Source organism: Mustela nigripes, chromosome 1 (assembly GCF_022355385.1).
Source record: "Mustela nigripes isolate SB6536 chromosome 1, MUSNIG.SB6536, whole genome shotgun sequence".
NCBI lineage: Eukaryota > Metazoa > Chordata > Mammalia > Carnivora > Mustelidae > Mustela > Mustela nigripes.
In genome coordinates this window covers 41336423-41346662 of record NC_081557.1, presented here as the reverse complement: position 1 = coordinate 41346662, position 10240 = coordinate 41336423, and the positions used below count along the sequence as shown (strand labels likewise).

The window sequence follows — 10240 nt, the reverse complement described above, 5'->3', positions numbered from 1 at the left end:
TCTCATAACCCTGAGCTAAAACCAAGAGCTGGGGTGCCACCCAGGTACCCCTAGTGATAACATCTTTTAAGGACCAGTGGACTACTTATCTGGTCTCATCCCTGAATATCCAACCATTTGCAATGCCAGAACTGTAGCCAGTTGTCCCCATACATAGAAAGGGCCCACTGGTCACTGCTCCAGGACAACCTGAGGTAATGGACATGCAGGGGACATTGCTGTTTGGATCCATGAGAGAAGTCCTGTGTTTTCCTTGATCTGACAAAGGACCCAATTTCTTTCCAGTTTCCTTGGCAACTCACAAGGCTGACAGTATGACCTCGGTCCCTTTGTCTACCATCTGTGTGTGCTACTACTCTGGCAAAGTTCAAAAAAAACCTCTGCCTGGAGAGGCTAAAAAAGATGTTGCCTTTAACTTTGGCTAACTTCTTTCTTCTTCATTGTGTATCAGGAGAACATGATGAAGGAATAAAGCTCACTGTTTCTTACTATATATTTTTTAATTAATTAACTAATTTATTTTGAGACAGAGTATGAGCAGGGAGAGGAGCGTAGGGAGAGGGAGAGAATCTCAAGCAGACTGGGTGTGGATGCGGGGCTCGATCCCAGACCCCTGAGATCACGACCTGAGCTGACATCAAGAGTCCCATGTTTAACTGACTGAGCTGCCCAGGCACCTCTCTTACTCATAGGGTATGTTCTATGAGTAAGGACTCACTCATTCAGAGGAAAAAGAGCCTGAATTTAGGCAGTTGGTCCTTAGTCACCCTGATGCACTCAAACTAGGAAAATTTTCAAGTTCTCTTAAACAACCCTTCGATCAGCAACAAACCAAAACTGAATTACAGACTCATTTTAACTATGTAGCAATGAGAAGGTATGAACTTCAACTACATGTGAAAGTATGGATGATGTCCACAAATATAATGCTGAGCAGTGGGAACTAGACACAGAAGAGCTCAGGCAAAGCTATTCTTGTCATCTGAAGTCAGGAGAGTGGACACCCCTGGCAAGGAGGTGGGTGAGGGATGGGTGGAGAGCCCAGAGGCGTGCCGGCCGGGCCAGTTTCATTAGTGTGCACACAGGACCCTGTGTTTAGAAAGATCCCATGGTGAGGGATGACTGGGCGGCTGTCAGTTAAGTGGCTGCCTTTGGCTCAGGTCCTGATCCCAGGGTCCTGGGGTAGGTCCCCAGTGTTGATCTCCCAGCAGGGAGCCTGCTTGTCCCTCTGCCTGCTGCTTCCACTGCTTGTGCACTCTGGCTCCCTCTCTCTCTGAGATTTTAACAAAATCTTAAAAAAAAAAAAAGAAAGAAAGAAAGAAAAGAAAGATCCCACACTGGCTTTAATGATCTGCTGTCACGCATCTTATAGGTCTTAATAAATGTGAACATTATATTTCCATTTCTCACCAGGCTCTATAAATTATGTAGTAGTCCTGGGTACTGGTAATATCCTTTCTTTCTTCCTTTCTTCTCTCTCTCACTCTCTCTCTTTCTTTCTTTAGATTTTATTAATTTACTTGACAGAGAGAGCACAAGTAGGGGGAGAGGTAGAGGGAGAAGCAAGCTCCCTGCTGAGCAGGAAGCCGGATCCAGGGGACCCAGGGCTCTATCTCAGGACCCCGCGATCATGACTTGAACCAAAGGCAGATGCTTAAACAAATGAGCTACCCAGGTGCCCCAGTTAGTTAATCTAGGTGTTGAATTTGTGAATATTCACTAAACTGTACGTATATTGGTGTGTTTGCCTTTATGTTTGTGTATCATACTTCAGCACAAAATTTTAAAAACTGAATTATAGGCTATTTTAAAAATAACTCAATGAAACACTATTTATGGAATGCTGCCACAGTTGTATTCACAAGAAAATGGATGGCTCTAAACACTTTAATTGCTAAATAAGAAAAAAGAAAAGTTTATTAAGAAAGCAGACAACAGGGACGCCTGGGTGGCTCAGGTGGTTAAGCAGCTGCCTTCGGCTCAGGTCATGATCCCAGCGTCCTGGGATCGAGTCCCACATCGGGCTCCTTGCTCCGCAGGCAGCCTGCTTCTCCCTCTGCCTCTGCCTGCCATTCTGTCTGCCTGTGCTCGCTCTCTCTCCCTCTCTCTCTCTGACAAATAAATAAAATCTTAAAAAAAAAAAAAAAAAGAAAGAAAGCAGACAACACAGGAAATTAGAAGGGGGGAAAAAAAGCCACAGCAGAAAGCGAAATGCAAAGACAGTGAAAGGAGTTAACAAAGACACAAGAAACGTGAACGATTTCAGAATCAGAGAAGAGACATGACTGATGAATAAATCTAAGATCTAGTTCTTTGGGTTGGGAGGAAGCAAACAACAAAACTGATAAGCCACCAGCTAACATAATAAAAAAGAAAGACAAAACAGAAATGCACAAATTAGGAATGAGGAAGCGTTTACAGATGGGTATAGAAAAAATGGGAAATACAAGGGAGAGGGTTCAGTCAGCATTTATCTGATTCTACCTATGCTAATGTAATTTAAAATCTGAATGAGGGGCGCCTGGGTGGCTCTGATGGTTGGGTCCTGCCTTGGGCTCAGGTCCTGATCTCCGGGTGCTGGGATCAAGCCTTGCATAAGGCTTCCAGCTCAGCAGAGAGTGTGCTTCTCCCTCTCCCCCTGCTCATATGTGCTCTCTCTCTGTATCACTCTGTCTCAAATGAATAAATAAAATCTTTAAAAAATAAAATAAAAAATCTGAATGAAATGGGTAATGCTCAGGAAATATAAATTACCAATAGGGACTCAAAGAAAAGAGAAAATCTAAAAACAAATAATCATTGGCAAAAACTGTCAAAAGCTATACAAAGCATAGAGAAAGAAGTAAATAGCCCAGTGTTTCATGAAGCCAAAATTTTATAAATTATCTTATAAAAAATCTTATAAATCTTATAAAATCTTATAATCAAGCCCCACATCAGGCTCTCTGCTCAGCAGGGAGCCTGCTTCCCCCTCTCTCTCTCTGCCTGCCTCTCTGCCTACTTGTGATCTCTGTCTGTCAAATAAAAAATAAAATCTTAAAAAAAAAAAAAAGATTGTACAACAGAAAAACTAGGGAGCAGTCCTATTTATAAATACAGATGCAAAATGCCTAAATGAAATATATGAATATGATTTTCCAGGGTATTTTGAAAATGACTTGACTAAACACATTTATTTGTTTCAGGAATGATAGAGTAGTATAAAGAAATCCATTAATCCAATTCACAATAGAGATAAATCAAAATAGGAAAAAGCAAAATAATTAAGAGAAATGCTAAAAATTTAATATTTATTCCTAACAAATATTCTGATAAAAGGAAAAGAAGACTTCTTTAACATAACACAGGTAGAAATCCTGTGCCTGTGTACTCACACACGTGTATACATCCATCAACCAGTATTACTTTTTGGGTGTGTATATATGTATGTATGTATGTATTTAAAGTAAGCTCTATGCCCAGCATGGGACTTGAACTCACAACCCTGTGATCAAGGGTTGCATGCTTTACTGACTGAAAGAGCCAGACGCCCCGAGCAGTATTACTTTTTTTTTAAGATTTTATTTATTTGACAGATCACAAGTAGGCAGAGAGGCAGGCAGAGAGGGAAGCAGGCTCAGAGCCTGCTGAGCAGAGAGCCCAATGTGGGGCTCGATCCCAGGACCCTGGGACCATGACCTGAGCCGAAAGCAGAGGCTTTAGCCCACTGAGCCACCCAGGCACCCCAGTATTACTCTTAATATTACCATTAAAGTCAGGAGGAAGACAAGGCTCCTCACCACCTCTCCTATTATTAGCACTGTGCTCTAACCAACTGAGCTAACCAGCCATTGAACACCTCTCCTATTATTTAATGTTGTTCTGCAAGTGCTAGTTAATACAATTAGACAATACAACCAAAGAAGTCATAAACACCAGAAGAATTATTATTAATTATATGATTGTCTACCTAGAAATCAGAATATCGACTGAAGAATTATTAGAAACTGTGTAAGGCCACAAAACATTTTTTTTTTTTAAGATTTTATTTCTTTGACAGAGAGAGACACACAGAGAGAGAGAGAGAGGGAACACAAGCAGGAGGAGCGGGAGAGGGAGAAGCAGGCTTCCCGCTGAGCAGGGAGCCCGATGTGGGGCTTGATCCCAGGACCCTAGGATCATGACACGAGTCGAAGACAGATGCTTAACAACTGAGCCACCCAGGTGCCCCAGAACATTTTTTGAGTATTTATTTTATACTGGCCATTTTTCTGTGCTGTATGTTGTTTCTAACAACTGGTTGACAAGCATATGGATACACAGGGCCAGGGGAAGTCAGAGGATTTTGTTAGTAGCAGTGGGGAGTAAGGGTGGGCACCAAACACTTAAGGGTTAACTACTTCAGAAACCTTGATGGCCATGCAGGTGGTTTGGTCAGCACTGGCAGGAACCCGTGTGTGAGCAACCCCATTCCCCAAACTGAGCTCCTGGCTCGATTATATTCTGGAGCTGGGAACCATGGATGAAGCCTTTTTATTCTGCCCTTAGAAGTGAGCCTGTAGGGGCGCCTGGGTGGCTCAGTGGGTTAAGCCGCTGCCTTTGGCTCAGGTCATGATCTCAGGGTCCTGGGATTGAGTTCCGCATCGGGCTCTCTGCTCAGCAGGGAGCCTGCTTCCTCCTCTCTCTCTCTGCCTGCCTCTCTGCCTACTTGTGATCTCTCTCTGTCAAATAAATAAAATCTTTAAAAAAAAAAAGTGTTAAAAAAAAAGAAGTGAGCCTGTAATAAATCAGAGTGGTCCTGGAAGCCCTCCTCCTTATCAGCATCTCGCCACAGACTGCAGCCAGAGCACAATGTTGCTTGTGTGAGAAGAGAAGGAAGACCAGTCCAGATGAAGTAACTGGGCTGAGAAAACAGAAGCTCAGGACCCTTTCTCAAGAGCAAAAGGAGTGGGGGGGATAGGGATGTGGGGAATAGAGGAGAGGGGAGGAGGGCTCAGACATCAGCGGCCTGAGAGGAGAGCTCCAAGTACATCAGGAAAGGCAAGGGTATACTTCCCTGGCAGTGGAGAGACCATGATCATGAAGGTGGTTTTCCCAGGGCGAGGCTTATCTATTGCACCCTTGTGATTCCCCCAGATGTGAGAAATTCTACTGCATAATTTGTGGTCATGGGCGACTGCATTTGTGCTCTCCCCTGATTGGAGAAAAAAAAAAAAAAAAGACAAAGGTATGGTTCTTTAGGACTTGTGTCTTTTTTTTTTTTAAGATTTTATTTATTTGACAGAGATCACAAGTAGGCAGAGTGGCCATCAGAGAGAGAGAGAGAGAGAGAGAGAAAGGGAAGCAGGCTCCCTGCTGAGCAGAGAGTCTGATGCAGGGCTCGATCCCAGGACCCTGAGACCATGACCTGAGCTGAGGCCAGAGGTTTAACTCACTGAGCCACCCAGGTGCCCCAGGACTTGTGTCCTAATCCTGTCTGACCCATTCTGTTTTTAGAGACTGCAGTAAGGCCTACCTTACTCTTTAGTTAGGCTCTTTCTTTAGTTGGCACCTAGGCACTTCGACTTGTTCTCTCATCCAATCCATACAACAACTCTTTAACAGGTGGTTGGTTTTGTGTGTTTTTTTTTTTTTTGGACACTTTTGTGTATTTCCTTAGATGTCTTCTGTGGGATAAATATATTTGTTCAGGAAATTTTTTAAAAAAATTGAATCATTCTGCAGTTTTTGTAACTTTTTTTCATCTTATCTTAGCTATCTTTTCATTCAGTATATACAGCCCTCTCATTATTTTGCAGAGTGTGGTTACTGAGTACTTGACAGACATTTGGGTGGTCTGCAGTTTTGGGTATTAGAAACAATGCCTAGAATATACATCCTCCAGATGTCATTTGGCTGATTCCCTCACTTCATGCAGATTCCTGCTCAATGCTGCCTTCTCAGAAAACCCTTCCTACATGACATGATATAAAATAGCATTTCCATCCAACCCTCTACCACTTCTTAATCTATTTCCCTTTTTGATGGCACTTATCACTATGTGATTTTTTTTTTTTTGTACATTTGCTCACTTATGCATTGTGTTTCTCCACCAGAGGCCTCACAATTTTCATGAAAGTAAGGACTTTGTTTTATTTCACTCATGTGTGCCCAGGGATGTGCCCGAAGATGTGCCAAGCTCAGAGGAGAATCTCCCTAAGTATTCCCTGAATGAACTAATAGAACAATAAACATACTTTTACATATTTTTTTGCAAATCTGTGCAAACATTTCAGTAGAATTGCTAGGCCAAAGAGTATACATACTTAAATTATAACAGAAACCATCAAAACAATCTTTTTTTTAAAGATTGATTTATTGATTGAGAGAAAAGGTGGGGAGGGGCAGAGGGAGAGGGAACCAGAGGGAAAGAATCTCTAGCAGACTCTCCACTGAGTGTGGAGCTGGAGGCGGGGCTCCAGCTCAGGGTCGTGAGACCCATCTCACGACCCTGAGCTGAAATCAGGAGTTGGATGCTTAGGGGCCCCTGGGTAGCTTAGTCGTTAAGCGTCTGCCTTCAGCTCAGGTCAAGATCTCAGGGTCCTGGGATGGAGACCCACATCAGGCTCCCTGGAGGGAGCCTGCGCCCCCCTCCCCATGTCCCTCCAAGTTCCCCTCCTCTTGCTCACCCCCTCCCTGTCCCCCCTCTGTCCCTCTCACCTTGCTAATGCATGCACTCTCTCTCTCTCTCATAAATAAATGAAATCTTTTTTTTTTTTTAAGATTTTATTTATTCAATAGAGAGAAATCACAAGTAGGCAGAGAGGCAGAGAGAGAGAGAGGGAGGGGAGGAAGCAGGCTCCCCGCAGAGCAGAGAGCCCGACATGGGGCTCGATCCCAGGACCCTGGGATCTTGACCTGAGCCGAAGGCAGAGGCTTTAACCCACTGAGCCACCCAGGCACCCCAATAAATGAAATCTTTAAAAGAAAAAAAGTTGAATGCTTAACTAACTGAGCCACCTAGTCACCCCCAAAACAATCTTTTTTAAAAATGGTGCCAATTTATACCCACCCCCCCACATAGTAGACAAGAATGCATTTCCCTACACCCTACACAACACAAGATAACATCAATCCTTGTAGCATTTCCTCTTGAGTTTAAAATGTAAAATACATGTGGATTTTATGTAAAACAAAAAAGTAAAAGGTACAAGTCTAACTGTCTGGATCGCACTTCCCTCACTCACACCAGATAAGGCGTATGGCCTGCTGTCAGAATCCTAGCATCACACTGCATGACTGTCTGACTCACCGGCTGGGGCCAGCAACCTTACCTTCATCATGTCTTTTTTTTTTTTTTAAGATTTTATTTATTTATTTGACAGAGAGAGAGAGACAGAGAAGGAACATAAGCAGTGGGAGCGGGAGAGGGAGAAGCAGGCTTCCTGCTGAACAGGGAGCCTGATGTGGGGCTTGATCCCCAGACTCTGGGATCATGAGCTGAGCCAAAGGCAGACGCTTAACAACTGAGCCACCCAGGCGCCCACCTTCATCATGTCTTACTGTTCATTCTCACCCTCACCTTACCCCACTCCTGCTGAAGTAGAAAGAGCTAGTCTGAAAGCCAGTAGTAATACAGTCTCCAGAATATAGTCTCAGTAGTCCTAGCGCTATGGTGTAGGTAGGCATCAAACCTATCTGGCTTTCATTTCCTTCTGTAAAGTGCGAATAAAGTACTTCTTTCATTAGTACTTTAGAGAGTAAATAAGGTGCGCCTGGGTGCCTCAGTTGTTAAGCATCTGCCTTTGGCTCAGGGCTTGATCCCAGGACCCTGCTCAGCAGGGAGCCTGCTTCTTCCTCTCCCACTCCCCCTGCTTGTGTTCCCTCTCTCGCTGTGTCTCTGTCTGTCAAATAAATAAAATCTTTAAAAAGAAATAAATGGAGTGAATAAGATAAATATGTAAAGCGTCTGATTCAGTACCTACCATATAGCAGGTAGTATATCTACCTTTCCCAGCTCCTTCAAGTACCCCAGATCTTTGTAGCACTTAACACATTTCTCATATTCTTTTTTTTTTTTTTTGAAGATTTTATTTATTTATTTGACAGACAGAGATTGCAAGTAGGCAGAGAGGCAGGCAGAGAGAGAGGAGGAAGCAGGCTCCCTGCTGAGCAGAGAGCCCGATGTGGGGCTGGATCCCAGGACCCTGGGATCATGACCTGAACCAAAGGCAGAGGCTTTAACCCACTGAGCCACTCAGGCGCCCCCACATTTCTCATATTCTAATCTTCATAAAGTTAATGGGGAATGGGTAGAACATAGATGGTGCTTGAACACAGCAGGCACTCAACAGGTGACTGCCAAGGACAGTTGATTTCTGCATTCAGAACTAGTTTCATCCTTGCTGATATGTTTTTTCCACGTACATATTTACACCACCAATCAGCTGATTGGACCACACACTACCCAATCCTCTCTACCCAATGAGCTATCAAATGAGCTCATCGTAGTCCTGTCTGAGCTGAACAAGGCCTTTTACAGAACTTTAAAACTCACTACTGAGTCATCAAAATAGCAATACCCAAACACACTCCTGAGCAAAAGACACAAAAGAGCAGCATGGGACGTCTGCCTTATCTCCTTTCCCTCTCCTAATGGGACTGAACCCCTTGACTCACTGAAGAAGAGTCATCACATCTTTTGTGCTGCAATAATAAGAACAAAGCTGGCTTAAATAATCACAGTGTGGTCAGCAAACAACAGTAGTCCTTGTGGTTATCCAGGTCATTTCCTGAGCATGTCACTGACCCAAGAGGAGAGGCAATTAGTCAATTACTCAAATGTGTATTGAGCACCAGCTTTCTGTTGTGCACTCATGATTCCTCCTGTTTATAACATTTTTGTGAAGTGACCTTTTCAGTTATTGAAACTCACTGACAATGTAGGGAAAAACAACCCTTTGTGCTTCTGCAAAGGGAAAAAAAAGTATTATTGGAGAAAATGGGGCTACTCGGTTCCATCCCAGTAGAAAGGATTTTTAAAATAGCGAAGAGGAAGCATGGTGTTTTGGCTAACTGCTTTATAGAGCTCTAGTTTTAAATATGTTAACTGAGAACTCCTTTCTCATCTAGGACTGATAAGGTCAGTGGTCAGTATTTTTTCTTGGGAAAAGTCTTGAAGTTAGTATCATTGCCAGAGGCGTGGCTGATTGCCATGGACTATCAAGTCTTTCAAGATTCTGAGGCCTGTGTAAGGGCTAAGATAACTGGGAGCAGGCCTGAAGGCTTCTTTCACAAATAAGGCCTGTTACAGTCATGGTTTTGGACATGTGTGGATACAACTTTTGAGTACCCCAGCAGGATCTCTCATAGCTGAAGACACTAAAGGAAGAACTGAATAAGAATCTTAGGTCCTCAAACTTTTTGTATGCAGACCATATCATTGATATAATCCATAGTTAAAGGATGTAATGAAATGTGCCCTTTATCTACCTGATATAAATGTTAAAAGGATAAAGAGAAATGGTAGTAGTAGTCTTTAAAGATTAATTAGGCATGACAAGAAATAATATTTATTTCATTAAAATACAAGTTTTCAGCTGGCCACTTTTCCTGAACTATATTTTTCAATTTCTTATTATAGCAATACAGTTGACCCTTGAACCACATAGGTTTGAATTGGGCAGGTCCACTAGTACATGGATTTTTTTTCTATTAATACAGTACACTACTGGAAATGCATTTTTCCCTTACAAATTTTTTAAGGTTTTATTTATTTATTTGACAGAGAGAGCATAAGCAGGGGGAGCAGCAGGCAGAGGGAGGAGAAGCATACTCCTTACAGAGCAAGAAATCTGGTGTGGGGCTTGATCCCAGGACCCCAGGATCATGACCTGAGCTGAAGGCAGACACGTACCCAACTGAATCAACCACTAGCCCCTGGCTGCTTCTGCTTCTTCTTTTTTTAAAATTAGGAATCTAGGCATGCCTGGATGGCTCAGTTAGTTGAGTGTCTGATTCTTAGTTTTGGCTCAGGTCATGATCTCAGATTATGAAATTGAGCCTCAGGTTGGGCTCTGCGCTCAGCACTTGGAGTCGGCTTGAGAGTCTCTCTACCCCCATGTGCCCCTCCTCCCAGCGCCCACATACTCTCTCTCTCACACTAGAATAAATAAATACAATCTTAAAAAAAAAATTAAAAATCTATCAGAGAGCAGGCTCTTGTTTAGAGAAAGTTATTGTTTCCCAGAATCGAAAGCATAAACTAGAAAAGATTCAGCTT

At 43.0% G+C, this 10240-nt stretch overlaps 1 pseudogene; it reads left to right on the top strand.

The window, feature by feature from the left end:
• Positions 1-5027: 5027 nt before the first annotated feature.
• Positions 5028-5176, top strand: LOC132008482 (U1 spliceosomal RNA; annotated as a pseudogene).
• The last annotated feature ends 5064 nt before the right edge of the window (positions 5177-10240 follow it).